Genomic DNA, 16,262 nt, shown 5'->3' with positions numbered 1-16,262 from the left:
TGACTGTTTTGAACTTTCTTTCACACTTGTCACAGGTAAGGCTCGCCGCTAGTTGCTCGAACTTTGACTTGTCGACGACATTCTTTGACAAACCGGCTTTGCAAAATCTTGTTTGGTGCACTTTGCGTCCGGTAACTGTACTGAATTGCCGCTGACAATTCTGACATCTTAAAGACTCTTGTTCAGCCACCACTGACCGACTCTGATTTTCTAGCGACTCTGAATCTGCTACCGCAGATTGTTGTTGTGAAGCTAACTACTACTACTACTACTACTACTACTACTACTACTACTACTACTACTACTACTACTACTACTACTACTACTACTACTACTACTACTACTACTACTACTACTACTACTACTACTACTACTACTACTACTACTACTACTACTACTACTACTACTACTACTACTACTACTACTACTACTACTACTACTTTGAGCTTATTTGGCTTTATTTAATCCAGGAAATGCTGCTCGACAAAACTGTTGAAGCGGGATTTAGACTCTCTTTTCGCTTTCTGTCGTAAGGTTATGTAGCTCATGTTGTTCCTTGAGCAATCTTCTTCAAGTTGATCCATCCAAGTCTTGCGTTGACCCCCTGGAGCTCGTTTAGCATATCGATATTTTTCTGTCGGCTCCCAGGTGAAGGCTCGGAGCACTAAACGATCGTCATTCATCCTCAGGATATGGCTAAACCATTTCAACCGTTTAATCATGATCATTGTAGAAAGTGTCGACATACGTGATCTAGCCAGTACTTCTTCATTTGTCACCCTCTCCAGATATGAAAAACATAGTATCCTTCGCAGACAACTGGTGTGAAAGCTCTCAAGTTTCCGTTGCGTTGATTTATTCATGGTCCACGTTTCAGAGCTATATAAGACCACTGATAACACGAGAGGTCTGTATAACTTGCATTTAAGGGGAATGCTAAGTTGTTTGCTCTTCCAAAGTTTCTGAAAGCTCGCAAATCGCTGTCTCCCTTCCGCCAGCTTGGCACTGATTTCCTTTAGGTCACCATGTTGCAAGCTCACGAAAGAACCGAGATACTTGAAAGCTTCTACATTTTCGAACTCCACTCCATCTCGATCGTGGACATTGCAGGAGAAAATGCGAGATCTTCCAGCCTTTTCTCTGCCGCAGCATCGTGACTCGTGAATTCGTCGACCTTTCACAGTTGCGAATTTCCTAGTGCACTAACGCTTTTCGTACTTCCTTGCAGCAGTTAGAGAAGATTAGCAGCGCCTCCGCGCTACTATGCTTCCTCAACTGTAACTCAGCCCGTTTCCTAATCAAAGTCAGCGTTTCAACTGTAATCCAGGGTTTGTGCACACGTTTTTCGGGGATGAGTAGTTTGGTTGCCGCTGCATTAAGAGCCGTTCGAAAATTTGCCCAAGATTGTTCTACGCCTTCAACAATATCGCTCTCATCAAGATAGCGTTTCACTTCTGCGCAGAAAGCTCCACGCGTGACTTTGGGTTTTCAGGCTGATATACAACTAGTCGCGCCACCAACTAGAGGACCCTTGCCTCATTAGCTCGGTGGTACTAGGCATCTGCCCTAGGGACAGCTGCTGCACCACTTACCCCAGGGTACACCGCGGGGAGGAGAGGTACTACTACTACTACTACTACTACTACTACTACTACTACTACTACTACTACTACTACTACTACTACTACTACTACTACTACTACTACTACTACTACTACTACTACTACTGTTTCAACACTTTAATTCCAAATATGAAATAAAGGCACGGTTGGCAACAAATACAAACAAAACAAGAAGAGTTATTTGTTTGGTTATTCTGTGAAGTGCTGTACGACGAAATTGTTGAAGGCATTCTTTGACCCGGTTGCTGCTTTCTCCTGCAATCTGGTGAACGATACTTTGTTTCGTACACAGTCTCCTTCGATTTGACTCATCCACGTTTTCCGTTGCCCCCAGGAGCGCGTCTAGCATGGACGTATTGATCGGGCGGGTCCCAATCGAAGGCACTGCGGGCTAATCTTCCTGGTTCCATTCTCTGGATGTGTCGGTACCATTTTATCCGTTTGAGCATGATCATCGTGGATAGTTGGGGCATTCGTGATCTTGACATAATTTCTTCGTTCGTTGCTTTCTCCAGATATGACACACGTAGAATTCTCCGAAGACAACCACAGTGGAAACTCTCAAGTTTTCTCTCCATTAATTTCGAAAGAGTCCAAGTCTCTGAGCTGTACAGCACGGCTGATAAAACGAGTGCTTTGTACAAATTGCACTTGAGGTGCACGCTGAGCTGCTTGCTCTTCCAGAGATTTTGGAAGTTAGCAAACCGTTGTCTACCTTCTGCAAGTTTGCAATTGACTTCCTGCAGGTGTCCATGCTTGAGGCTGACATATGATCCGAGATACTTGAACGCTTCTATGTTTTCAAACTCGTTTCCGAGAACATCTTGTACTTTGCAGGAAAACACGCGTGTGGCAACTGCTTTAGGTTTGCCACAGTATCTCGATTGGTGAACTTTTCGGCCATTGACTGTTTTGAACTTTCTTTCACACTTGTCACAGGTAAGGCTCGCCTCTAGTTGCTCGAACTTTGACTTGTCGACGACATTCTTTGACAAACCGGCTTTGCAGAATCTTGTTTGGTGCACTTTGCGTCCGGTAACTACTACTACAGTACTACTACTACTACTACAACTACTACTACTACTACTACTACTACTACTACTACTACTACTACTACTACTACTACTACTACTACTACTACTACTACTACTACTACTACTACTACCACTACTACTACTACTACTACTACTACTACTACTACTACTACTACTACTACTACTACTACTACTACTACTACTACTACTACAACTACTACTACTACTACTACTACTACTACTACTACTACTACTACTACTACTACTACTACTACTACTACTACTACTACTACTACTACTACTATTACTACTACTACTACTACTACTACTACTACTACTACTACTACTACTACTACTACTACTACTACTACTACTACTACTACTACTACCACTTCTACTACTAGTAGTAACCAGAATTCTTACGTGATTTCCCGGTTTTTACCAGTGACACCTCGACCCGGGTTGAGTCTGATCAGAAGTGGATTCGAGCGCAGGAGCGCACTGAAACTGTCAAGCGCATTTCGAAAGATTACTAATGGTGAGCGCACTTCGAGCGCAAAGAGGCTGTCAAGCGCGCTTGAATCTGATTATATGCGGATTCGAGCGCGCTACAAGGGCATAAAGACTGTCGAACGCGCTTCAGTCGGGATCAGGCCAATTTTGGTCTGTGACAGTCTGGACCAGGACGTTTTTGAGCGCACACCTCAGCCTGAGATGACCTAAGAAAGAGAGAAGGAAATTTCGGAACAAAAATTGACTTTTAGTTAAGATTGTCGAAAAAAGTTTTAGAAGAAAGACCTCTTGTAGAACCTCGAGCTTTATAAAACTAAGATGAAACAGTTCAGCTGCTCTCTTATCGTTTGATCTCTATATTAATTCTAATATTTTTTCACTATTGTGCATCAAAGTCGTCACTGTCGTTCTTATCTTTGAATAAAAAACTGCTCTTTTCCATTGTAGACCCCCGTTCGGTGGTCAGATAACCTCTACCCCCCTAACCATGGTAGTTATACCTTAACGAACAACTTAAATTAAATGCAGGGGGCTCTTTAATGGGAAGCACCCGGAAAACAGACTAAGAGAAAATGAATTTATCGGAACATGGATTGGCAGCAAGATACTCTAACCTTACTCAGAATAGAACAAAAAAAAGTGGAAGTAAATGCTTTCGATGTTAATTTATGCAGATTCACTACAAAGGTAGCCAACACAAAAATTTTGTCGCTAAAAAACAGTTGATAATGATCTTCAGTTTTTGTCTCTGGAACTCGATAATCATTCTTTTTCTCCAAAACAAAAACAATGTAATTTTGTTTGAAACATCACTTTTCATCAATAAAAGCTGAAGTTCCTTCGCAGGGAAATTCTATTGCATAAACCCAGACAAAAAAAATTGGTAGTGTTGAATAAACTTGTTTATTTTTTTTCAAAAAGGTAGCTTTTTTATCATATTTTCTACCAATAAATGTTGATGATATGGATTAGTTTATACAGAATTCAAGTTTTGCATTATAAAAATCGCAAAACAGCAGATGACTTAATGAACCTACTTGAGATCGTGATCTGGAAAAGAACACTAATGAAACCGGACTGGTCCACATACAAATTTTTTTCTCGGTTCCGTAGTGCTGATTTGACACGTTATTGTCAATACAAATCCGCTCGCTCGTTGACTGTGAGCAAAGAAAATAATTTTCTCAGACAGTTTTCTGCTTGACAGGCTACTTTTTGCTGTTATATAGGAACAAAAATAAAAGATATTTCAACAAATTCCGGTCCTCAAAAGTTGATTGGTTCATTATATAAGTTACCGAGTCCTATCTCCAAATGATTTTATTATTTTAGCCGTCTATTAAAGAAACAATGGAACAACGTTTTCAGTTTAACAAGTTCAGTTTAACAAAGCAACATTTTATTCTCTGAGAAATTAGTCCAGAATAGAAATAATTTTAAAGAGTTAATATCATTTAGAAAGAAACCATGACACTACAATTATAAATGGATTGAAATAAATTGAATGAAAACGATAAATAAATTGAAATTCAAAGTTTTGTTGAACAAATTATATGTTGCTTTTTAACACAAAATAACAAAATAAAACAATTTTACGTCATCTTCATTTAATATCCCTAAAACTCTAAAGTCAATTTCAAAATTGTTCCAATAAGTCGAAAAATTATTTTTGAGAACCCAAAAAACTTTAAATCAACAAACAACTTCTACAGGAAATTTTTGTCACTATAAAACAAAAAAGAACGCAATTTAATTATTTTCTGAGTTCAGTAGCAATTTATCTAAAAATTTAACTGTAAAAGATGTTAAAAAACGTTACACAACCATTCAATTTAGGAGAGCATTTTACAAAATGCGCATTTGATTTCTGGAAGAAATGAGTAAAGGGCTCAAGAATACAGAATACTGAGTTTCGTTAGCAGAATTTTGATTTGGCTTTTTCCTGTTTTTAGATTGCAACTCAGTTAAAATACTGTGATTTGGATCAAGTAAAAGCAAATATTTTATTCGTAAGGTCAGTATGACTGAAGCCAGATTTTTTATTGTTTCAAATTAAAATGCGGATAAAAATCATTTAATGGACTTGATTTTTTAAATTATTATCTAATTTTCTCTGAGATTCTTTGAGTCACAAGCTTGAATTTGCTGCGAAAATGGAAAAAATTCAGAAACTGTTCCAGCAACTTTATTCCAACAGAAAAACGATCAGTTGCTGTTTATATAAGATGCAGCGGTCTATCTTATTAACATTATTATTATTGGTGTGTCAAAGAAACATAAAAAGAACTGTTTTAATTTCAGTTTTTTGAAAAATTGCGAAAGTAAAGACAGCTAAAATGAATCATTGTTGAAGATATGAAAACATTTGAACTTTTCTGATTTAACTGTTAGAAGCTATTGTACTAAAAGATGCCCTTTATTTCTAAACGATTTTTTTTCATATTTTGTTTTCCTTGCCTCAAAGTCTACGAATTTGACTTCTCTTGAGGATTTATTCAAGTATAGTAGTGATTTAAAAATTTAAGATTAATTATATGAGACTGAAAAAGCATCATGAAAATACAATACCGTAATTGGTTTGAAAAACATTAATTGAAATTATTAGCCCAAATGCAAGTTCTCAAAAATAATGCTTCATATAAAAACATTATAATTTGTCATTTAGAATCTCTGAAACCGTAAACTCGACTCCGAAAAAAAATTTAAACACAGTGATTATTTTTTTTTCAAACCTGAACATTTGAAATGAACAAACTAGTTACAACAGAAAACTTCGCTGAAAAATAAAATGGTGAAAATGAATTTAATTTTACTTCTTTTCTGAAATCTATTGTATTTTTGCAAAAAAATAACGTATAAGATAACCATTAGTTTTGAATAGCGTGTTAAGATTTGAATGCTTAATTTCTGGAATCAAACAAAACTCTTAACACAATGGATACAATGTCAAACATCATTTAATGGAAACATTTGTCGAGTTCTGTCAGAAATCTGAAACTTTTCTGCTATATTGGATGGCTAACCTCATCCAACACCTTCGATATAATTGGTCTCGTACTTCAATTAGGAACCATGAAAAAATAGTGTCAATTTTTACCTGAAGTTTGATGAGTCATGAGCTGGGACTAGCCACTATAATGACAACAAAGTTAGAATTCCGTTTCAATTTTTTTTTCGCTCAGATAATGATTTCGTTTCCTTTTACTTTTAGGTATGGAGCAACAACAATGCCATTTATTCATGATAATCCATATTTTTTCTGAATAAAGAATTTGAATCAAAAAGTGTTTAAATGTTGTCAACTTCCCGGTGATTAAAACTTGAAAAAAAAAACTTTTTTTAAACTTTGAAACCTCTAAAAGAAATCTTTTCCGTTTAAATTGGAAGATTTATTTATAACATAGTATTCGCCCGCCTAATCATCCCGCGTGTTCAGCAGCGGCTCAACTTTGATAGACGGCGGCTATACGATATTGTGAGTAGGGAATAAGGGGAGGGTACTATTATGGGAAAAACCCGTAAATCTATTTCTAACATCCGATTGAACTCAATGACATAGTAATAAATCAATCTCTTGCTATCCTATACTACTAAACTTACACCAAATTTATACTACCCAAGATTTATACTTCCCAATAATAGTCCCCTCTTCCATTGTACCCTAGACCTGGAAAGACCTAATAAAAGACCGTCCTCGAATAATATACGGCATGAATGGATGGATTTTTTGGGATGAAATTTTTCTGGACTTTGTGTGATGTGCTCGAATTTTGTTGGAACTAAAACAACCGTCCTCAAATTTGGCGCGACAATAAAACGTCTTCTGGCATTTGCCTGGACAACATAAAATGTCCTCGAATTACGTTCGCAACCGTAGCAATGTCTTGTTTTTCATTTTCTTCAAAAAAGTAAGAAGGAAACGTAGCGCAACCGGTTAACTATTGGGTAAGGTCGGGGAGGGTCACGTGATTGAACCTAGATGTGGGTGGAACTTTTTAGTTTGACTCATTTTGTCTATGAAAAAATTTGGCTGGACTTATGAAAAGAATTAGTCTCGACTTTCACAAGGGTCCTCGACCGTGTAATTTAATTCAAAATTTACTCCCCTAACACCTGGAGTTATTTGATCTTTTCCTAGATTCGAGGTCTAGGCTAGGGTGGTGGTCGTATAGCCACATTCTATCAATTATCATAAATATACCATAATTGGGGCTGAAAATTTGTGTTTGTCTTACCAATTTTACTAGTCGTGTCATTACATCAAATTCTGACCAGTGAGAAAGTAAGTCTTACAATCTTCTCAAAAAACTTAATCAATCTATCCACAAATTTGATAGACATGAAGGATTAATTTCTCTATCACCACACTTTTTATATGAATAAAAATTTCAGATTTCTACAACTAAAGAATTTTAGTCGTGGCAAATTTCGCACTTGTGAAAATATTTTTGTTTTGTATTTTTTAAATCAATTTCACGGCTGATGTCACGTTTCACACAAAAAATTTGTTTACTTAATTTTGTATTTGAGCCTTTAAAAATTCTTCTTGTACTGCTCATAGCAGCTCTGTTCATTGTATTGTGCATTTCAGGGATCTTTTTTGTTTGTGCGACCCCTCCCGCCAGTACGTTATGCACCCCCAGTTACGGAACACGTGTCAATACATAGTGAATCATTATGTAAGAAAATGGCACGTGTATCTGGGGAGGGGTGCACATAAAATGCATCCAATAAGCTGAGGGGGGGGGGTTGCGGTCTCAAACGGAAAAGATCCACTCAACTAAAAATTTGATAACTATAACTGTTGTTCACTTTCAGCATTCTAAGGATTGAAACAAATACTTTAATTTCGTTTTCACGTTTTATCGAGTCGATGCAATGCGGTTGATTGATTAATGGACTGTTACCGCAACCTAAATTTCGATATGAAGGAGTGGTAAATTTTAACTCCATTTGTTTTTTTTTGATGGTTTCTGTTGTCTTCTTGTACCAAAATACTATAAATGTTTTCTCTGACATTTTTTATGTTTGTGTCCAGATAACCTCAACGGGTCTAGGAAATAAACCCCCACTTAACTTTAGATAGGAAAAAAACCCACGGAAAATAACTACCACACGGAAATAAGCCCTTACGGAAATAAACCCCCATTTTAAAATTAAATTTCGATTCTGATAGTTTGTTCGGTTGCGATAGTTTCATATCAAGTCCCACGGGCCGCTGAGGCACGGCCGTGGCCCGCAAGGCATGGCCAAACGCGCTAAATGCGCAGCTCTTTAATAGTAAATTGGGGGTTTATTTCCGTGGGGGTTTCTTTCCGCAATCAAACCTCAATTAACCAAATAACTAATAAAATCCTTTCATACTTACTGATGAAATGTTTTCGATTTTTTGCAGGAAAATCCTCCTCCCAAGTTTCGAATTCCAGATTTTCGTTACGGTTCAGACTCTCTTGATGCGAATTTGGAATTTAACCTACATGGAAACAATTGTGTTCTAATCAATTCAGTCAGGATTTGGCTCGGTGATTCAATTAATTTCAACCAGCTGCTGGTAGAAATTACGGCTACAAAAAGGCTTATGTCTAAATGATCATGCTGACAAAATCACTTTTTATTTCAATTAAAGCGAAGATTGATTAACACTAGTTTAAATATCTTTGCATCGTATAAACTGTTTGATTTACCACTTAAATAATGTTTTCTATAAATGTATTGACGGCATCATTAGCAAACGCCTAATTTTTTCTGAGGCTTTATTCTGAACATTTTCAGATCAAGCGAGACAGTGCGCTCATTGGTTGACAATTTGACAGCATTTGGTACGCTGGCAATCTTCAATTTCTCTCTTGATTTTAATTTCTATCTTTCTCCAACACTTACAAGGGTAAGTTTTTTTAAATTTTTCTATCTCCTTTAACTACTTCTACCCTTTACGTTTCACCCTTTATCTACCCTCAATTACCGGAGATTAGGGGGTAATGCCCATTCGACTCGTATATAATAGAGATAAGAATGGAAGAGTGTATGATAAAAAAATACTCCAGTTACACTTTTATCCATATTTGTATTACACTCTTTGTAAAGAGGGCGAATTGGAGTGAATTTGTAGAAAAACCGGCCCATATTTGCACAATTGAAACCTTAACTGTAAAACTATTTTCTATGCATCACTTTTAACATGAGGTTGCTGCACTGTCAGTTTGCACGAATTGACTAACGACACTTCCCTGTTCTGTGCATTATTTCGGAAGCCAACTTTTTTTTCATAAACATTGTGAAGGAAAAACCCATATCTGGCGTCCGTTTTTTAATCTGCAAAGGAACGTCATTTATAAAACGTTGTTACAATAACTGTGAAACTAAAAAATGTAAGCCCAGCAGAAAAACATTTTGGCTGTTATCTCACTTCTCATGCTGTAAACAAATTTTTTTTTTCGCAGATACGTAATTTACAATTAGAAAATCTTGGTTCATAAACGATCAATGTTATCAGTTCGACTCATTCAATCACCAATGCAATCACACTAGTTTCCTTCTTGGAAAAATTGTTTGAGGTAAAACTTCCTGTTCTGGGCAATCACATTTCACCCGCCACTGCTGTACGACTAGTATGAAAATTCACTAAATTTTGGCTCCCCGCTCATTGGGTGAGTCAAAAAACTTATCACTAAAGATTGTCCCCGCTCATGGATGACACACTATTCAAAGCTGACTCGCCTTCTAACTTCTGCAAAAGGGATTCAAAGATCTGCTCCCGTTTCATATGTGTCTATAATCTCGCATCCCTCGCAAGGAGCATGATTGCAGACCCCCGAATTGCTGTAACAGAGACTGATTGAGATAACCTACTGAAGGCTACCGACAACCCCGCCGGCTGCAAATTTCTGTTATCAGCCAGAGTAGCGATTCGTTTGAGGGTCTTACGAACTGTCTCTGAAAATCCTCCAAACGTTTCGAAAGCCAGAGGAATGAATTGAATTCCGACTTCACTACAATTCTGGGCGTACTGTTCGTACTTCCTGTCCTCAGCAGCTGACAGTGCGAAACCACTCTTCTCCGACGCATTTAAAATGAGGCTTGACTGCAAGGGAGAAGTGACGGTAACGTCTAAAGCTGCTGGTTGACCGGCACTCCATACAGGTAAGAAGATATCGCCCGGTCTGGAGTTATTGTCGGGTAGTAAATTTTTATGTTCACAGATGGGAGACAAAAGAGCTCCCGAGCAGGCTGATATAATTTGGTCTCGTATACGATCATGACGAGAGATCATATCACCGCGACCATGGCATGACACCGCATGGTCGCCCATTACATCTAGAGTCCCAGATTTACAAAATGGACATTTTCTCTCGTTCTCGTACAATTTTACACCCAGTCGATATTTGAGAGCAACACGGAACTCATTAGAAGATAGGTGTAGTCCCAGAGCTGGAATGGGGGCTGCGGATAACCAGGCACCAGACTGCGGTAGAGAAAGAGATTGTGAGCGAGCTTTTTCTCTTATGGAACTTTGTTTTCCTATCAAGTTGTTGAAAGCTGAGTTATCAAGTTCCTCCTGAATTTTTCTTTGAGAGGGATATGTCGTCGCAATTTCGCTCAACTCTTCAACTGCGTTAACAAATGAGATGTCTTCAGTTGGATTATGGCCTGTTAATTTTTCTACAAGAACAGAGGATTGAAAAACAGATCCAACATATGCAGCTTGAACTTGATCTGCTGATCGTCTTATTCCCACGCCGGTTTTATTTATTGGGAGGCATGCTTGGTCCCAAGAGGTGTCTGACAACAAAGCACCAAGAATACCTTCAAAGGTTGAACGCTGAACCGAATCAAATTTTCGAAGGATTTCATTTGATTCGTCCGAAGGAGAATTGCATCGCAAAGAGTAGACCATTTTGGGAGCACCAAGGCAAAAACGCAAAATACCAAGAGCACATTGAGGATCGTCTACATATGCTAAATTGTCTAGAAGTTCCTCTAATTTTTTAACGCGTTTGAGTAAACAAGAGGAAACAAAAGCATCAGATCCTATAGCAGCTCCTAGAATTTCAATTCCATCTACGCAGTTCCTCTTGATCAAACTGTCAACTTTCATCATGCTTTCGATGGACCATAGCTCGCACTTATCCTTTCTGAGTTCCAAACCAAATTTTTCTCCTGATTCTGACAGAATTTCTAATGCTTTACAAAGTTCGATCTCGGTTCCTGCAATAATTCCGTCATCGAGATACCAGCAATGTTGCGAGAGATTTGGTAATTTGCTTTCGATTTCGTCAATAAGAGGCCAGATGGCCAATGAAAACAAAAGTGGACCTAGTGGATCACCTTGTTGCACTCCTGTCTGACTGTCAACAGTTGAGCTATTGAAGAACAAATCACTATGTTTCGAGTAACAAAAGGATGCGAATGAAGTTATACTAGGCATCAAAACTTTTGTTGAGCCGAGGAGATGACTGCGCTTCACTGAATTAAAAGCGTTTCTGAAATCAATTTGGAGTATGCCCCCACTTTCTACTCTCTTCATTCTTTCGAAGGTTATCTTTGTGGCATGCACTATGCTTTCGGCACCTCCCTTGACAGCAACCCCCAACTGCTTTGAACCAAACAACTCAGCTGCCTCGATGGCTGCTTCTTTTGCAATGCACTTGGCAACAAGGCGCCGAATAACTTCACCCACAGCAATAGGTCTAATGCCGGTTTTCTTTTTATTCAATGCTGTTAATGTAGCACTACAAAAAGCTGGAGCCACAAAACTTGGGAGCTGGCCCCTGCTGGCCAAGTTCACTAATTTGGTTAGGGAATTCATTGCACGCTTGGATTGATCAGAAATTGAACAATTGATTGCGTGGAGAAGATGCTCTGGGTACATTTTGGATGGCCCAGCTGCTGTGAATTTCGAAAAAGACTGGAGCTGCAGGAGGACTTTTCCCTCATCGAATTGATAAGCTTCGCAGCTATAGTCTTCCAACGGCTCAAGAATTTCGTTTTCCTCTGGATGCAGTTTTTTTAGTTCAATGAGGGTTTTTCTGTTGTCGGGTGCTATTCCCTCCGATGACAAAATCTTTGCCGCACGATCAAACTGTCCTTGAAGACAAAGTGCTTTAGCTCGGGAGGCAAGCGCTTCCATTGTGCTGTTACTTTTATTTTTTGCTTGCTTCATTGAAGCCGCTTCGTACCAAAGGGCAGCATACTCACCCGATCTCCATCGCTCAAATCAATTCATCATTGAGTTTTCCTGCTGCTGCTTATGTTTTTTACCCCCTCTGTTGGAATCACGCAAAACACATTTGCTAACTGCGAAAAACTTCTTCCAATTATCAACACAGTCAGGATTTGAGATGCAGTCCTCTATGATTGACGTAATAATCCCGGACCATGGCATACGAAACTTCACGGGGATATAGCGGATAGTTGGAATATTTTTACTGCAAATAGTTTTTAAATCCGGTAATTTGCTTGGATTGTCACTGGGGCCTGAAGAGCCACTGCCCAGTGTTGCAGATTGAACCAACTCGTCTATGCGGACAGATAGATCTTTCGGTATCTTTTTCACTGTTGACAAAAGTTGAGTGAATTGCGAATACGCCCAAATTGATTTCGAGCACACCCATTCATCGTAGTTTGGACCGCACTGCAGGTACCTCACCTTGGACCTGACCAAGTCGTGCTCCAAGATGGAGACTTTATATAGGTTATCTTTTCTGTCGGGATAAAAAAGGATAGTTCCAACTGGTATCAGGAAACGAGACATGTCGTCGTTTATTGTCAGTCCGCTTATCCGCTGTGTTAAACCAGTTGAGGTGTCTGACATAACATTTTCCACTGAACTGCTAGTGGTTTGTTCCTGTGAGTAACTTTTGATGGGAGACATAGAAACTGGCACTTTTCATAGAAACAAAATAGAATGCATAATTTTATACATATGAAAACTGGCTGATATAATTAAAGAGAATTATAAGAACATCAAAAAAGACTCTCAATTAGGCCAGTAGTTGGTTGAAAGCTGTGGTCCCATTTGTGACTCCATCGAGGGACACATTTTATGCCTTTTGTTCTATGCATAATAGACGTCAAGAATAACGTAGAACACCTATTATATAAAAAGGTGGATCTTTTCCGTTTGTGCCCCCCCGGTTAAAGAACACGTGCCATTACATAGTAAATCATTATGTAAAAGTATGGCACGTGCGTCTGGGGGGTGCAAATATGCGCCCACTAAGCTGGGGGGGGGGACGGAAAAGATCCAGAAATGCTAACAAAACCGCACATAGCTCTAATGGTACTCTATCGACTTGCCCATCCTCTAATAGGACTACTAAAAAAAGTACAAAAGACATAAAATTTTTGCATCGAAATTTGGTGATTATATTAACAGTATAAATATGATAATGTCAACTTGACATTCATAGCTTAATTATATCGTGGTTTAAGGGGTTTGATCTGTATAACACCAGTGACAGCTGAAAAATTTTGATAAAATTTGCAAACGTAACAATTTGCATACAAAGATAATAGAAAAATAGCACATTAAAAACGCAAGTTAAAATGGGTTTTATTGTGATTGTTCTATCAATTTGACCACTAAGAAAATTGCCATTTCACGTATTATATTTTGATGCAGTACAGTGCTAACGAAAAAACCAACAAGACATGTTTATTTTTTGATCATAAGTGTCTTTATTTATGCATTAGTCTGGACCTCGTGTATCCAAATCGGGCATTCAAAACTATTTAAGAGCTAAAAGATTCGCAGGAAAAATTTTGAGATTATTATTATATGGTAAAAAGCCGAATCTATACAGTTTTTTCCGTTTGAAAGTGTTAGTCTTTTCAGTGTCTTTTTAATTATAGCAAGTTGATCACACCTTGATTCTTCCTCTGTGATAAAATTTAAGATTTAATTTTTTTTGTATTTAGCGCTGTGATGAGCTTCTTTGTTTGAAAACATCTTGGCTCGGCAGAGCAAACTTCTTTTAATGTCTTCCTATAGAAAAATATAGTTTTTGGAAACCTAAAACAATTAAAGCTCAGTGTCGAGAGCTCTTGAACCCGTGGTTGAGCGCGAAAATGCAAAGCATTCCCAGATTTGTTTTCTAACATTTAGACATTAAATTTGTCGCTTTTTGTATTCAATTACGGTATTTCGTTCATTATTTGGACACAATTACACGCAAGTGAAGCAGACAGCGTTTTATATTTTTTTGAATAGAATAGCAGTACATGATATAGCAAAAATGCAATCATTGCATCAGTTGTTTTTGTTCAAAATTCATTGTTAATTGATTCTCAAAACAAACCAAAAAACCCAAGTAACTGAGTTTCTCATATATGCTCAAGGAAGCTTGCCCTAAGTCGTCAAAGCATTCTTTGGAGAAATATGTTTAGAACTTTTCCCAATTTATATCAGCCGTTACTTAGAGTTTGCAAGAAGTCTGAATAATTATTAAGAAAAAGTTGAAAATATGAATCAAACGTGCATGATGTTTTGCATTAGAAATCCCTCAACTTAGATCTGACGCTCAGCTCTATTAATACTTTTTCAGTAGCAAAATGTAATTTAGATAATTTACCATCGGAGCACTTTACATTAGCAAACTATCAAACAGAAGGGGCTATTGCGTATCACCCACTTCTGGATCCCTGTATGTATGCCGATATAACTGATAAAAGGAAAAAAGAAGTCGAAGGCAAAGATATATGCCCAAGTCCTGTTCGCGCCAATAAGTCTCAACTTAAACTCAAATGGGGGCTGGAACGTTCAATTATTAATATAGATTGTTTAAATGAACAAGTTTACACAGAGTATGAATTAATTGTGTTGAGATGTTTGCTCATGCTGTTGTAGCGTTGATACTTCCTTAAATTTTTCTTGGATGCTTCTTTCAATCTCTGTGTTGTAGGAATTGTGCGCTTGAAGTGTTGATAAGTTATCTTTGTGTTGGCGCCAATTCAAATCAGCTGCAAAAGCCATCAGACAGCAAGAAATAACGTTTGAAACCGAAAAAAACTTAAAATTTGTCAAAAGTCAAAAATGGTCAAAACTGAAAGTTTTTACAAGTTGGGACCGAAAATCTGTACATCCCCCGATTTTTGGAAGGCAAAACCAGAGCAACCCGAGATTATGGCACACGGTTAGGGTTACCTCTAAAGTACTCACGGACTCAACGAACTTTATTGCATCAGACCCACAAGTGTGGCTATTAGCACTTATTTGGTGCAAAATTGGCATTTTTCGGATATTTTGTCATTTATTTTTAAATTTCATAAGTTGTTTATTTTATGATACTTTAAGTGATCATTAAACGTCAAATACCATACATTCGAGGCTTTTAGAGCCACGAAATAACCATCCGTGCTTATGTCAATAAAAGTAAGTTTTGCAGTAATTTGACATTTACTATGTAAACAATGACCTAATTCACTTTCTTGATTAACCAATCAGAAACCAGTAGTGATGTTGTTATAAATGAAAAATATTTGAGTTTTTACTTTACCCAATTGTTTGAATAGTGAAACTTAAGTGTATTTAGAACCATTAGAAACTGTTGTACAGAGCAGTTGGCTCTCAGACTGACTAAAGTTTCACTCTTTAACAACTTTAGTATTTTTGCTAAAATTTTGGTAGATCTCAAGATCTCGCAAGTTCTAAGTTAGTTGAGCTTACTTGGCGAAAAGTTAGCAACAATACTAGCTGCTGGTTGAAGCAAAACAAAATTTAGCAAGAGATTGAACATAGACTTTCACTAAGGATTTTTTTAACTTCAATCAACAAAATTAAAGTTGCAGTCCTTTAATACATCCGAGCGACTAATTATTTCTGCAAGTTTATTAGTCAATCGATAACTATGAAGAACCAGGCCGGCGTAAAACTCGAGAAACAGACTGTGATATATCGCTTTCGCTGAGATTCTTGAGCAGACGCAACATTTGGTCCGCCGACCCGGACATCAACGAAAACACGAACAGCAACGAATCTTCGATTCAATTTGGTGGACCAGAACGCAATATTTACGGTGGCGGGAAAGAACCCCGATAGACATTGGAAAACGGCTGACTACCTGATGTCAGGCCAATTCAAGAGACTAGAAATTGA

The 16,262-nt window shown here is 37.8% G+C and overlaps 1 protein-coding gene across 1 annotated transcript in view; it reads left to right on the top strand.

Moving 5' to 3' along the window:
* LOC142343972 (uncharacterized) overlaps positions 1 to 16,262 on the top strand; it is a 244,708-nt gene that overhangs the window by 106,728 nt on the left and 121,718 nt on the right. The window lies entirely within an intron of this gene.

Source organism: Convolutriloba macropyga, chromosome 8 (assembly GCF_964194025.1).
Source record: "Convolutriloba macropyga chromosome 8, txConMacr16.3, whole genome shotgun sequence".
NCBI classification, from domain to species: domain Eukaryota; kingdom Metazoa; phylum Xenacoelomorpha; order Acoela; family Convolutidae; genus Convolutriloba; species Convolutriloba macropyga.
Note: the sequence above shows the minus strand (reverse complement) of the source record. Positions and strands in the feature narration are given on the sequence as shown.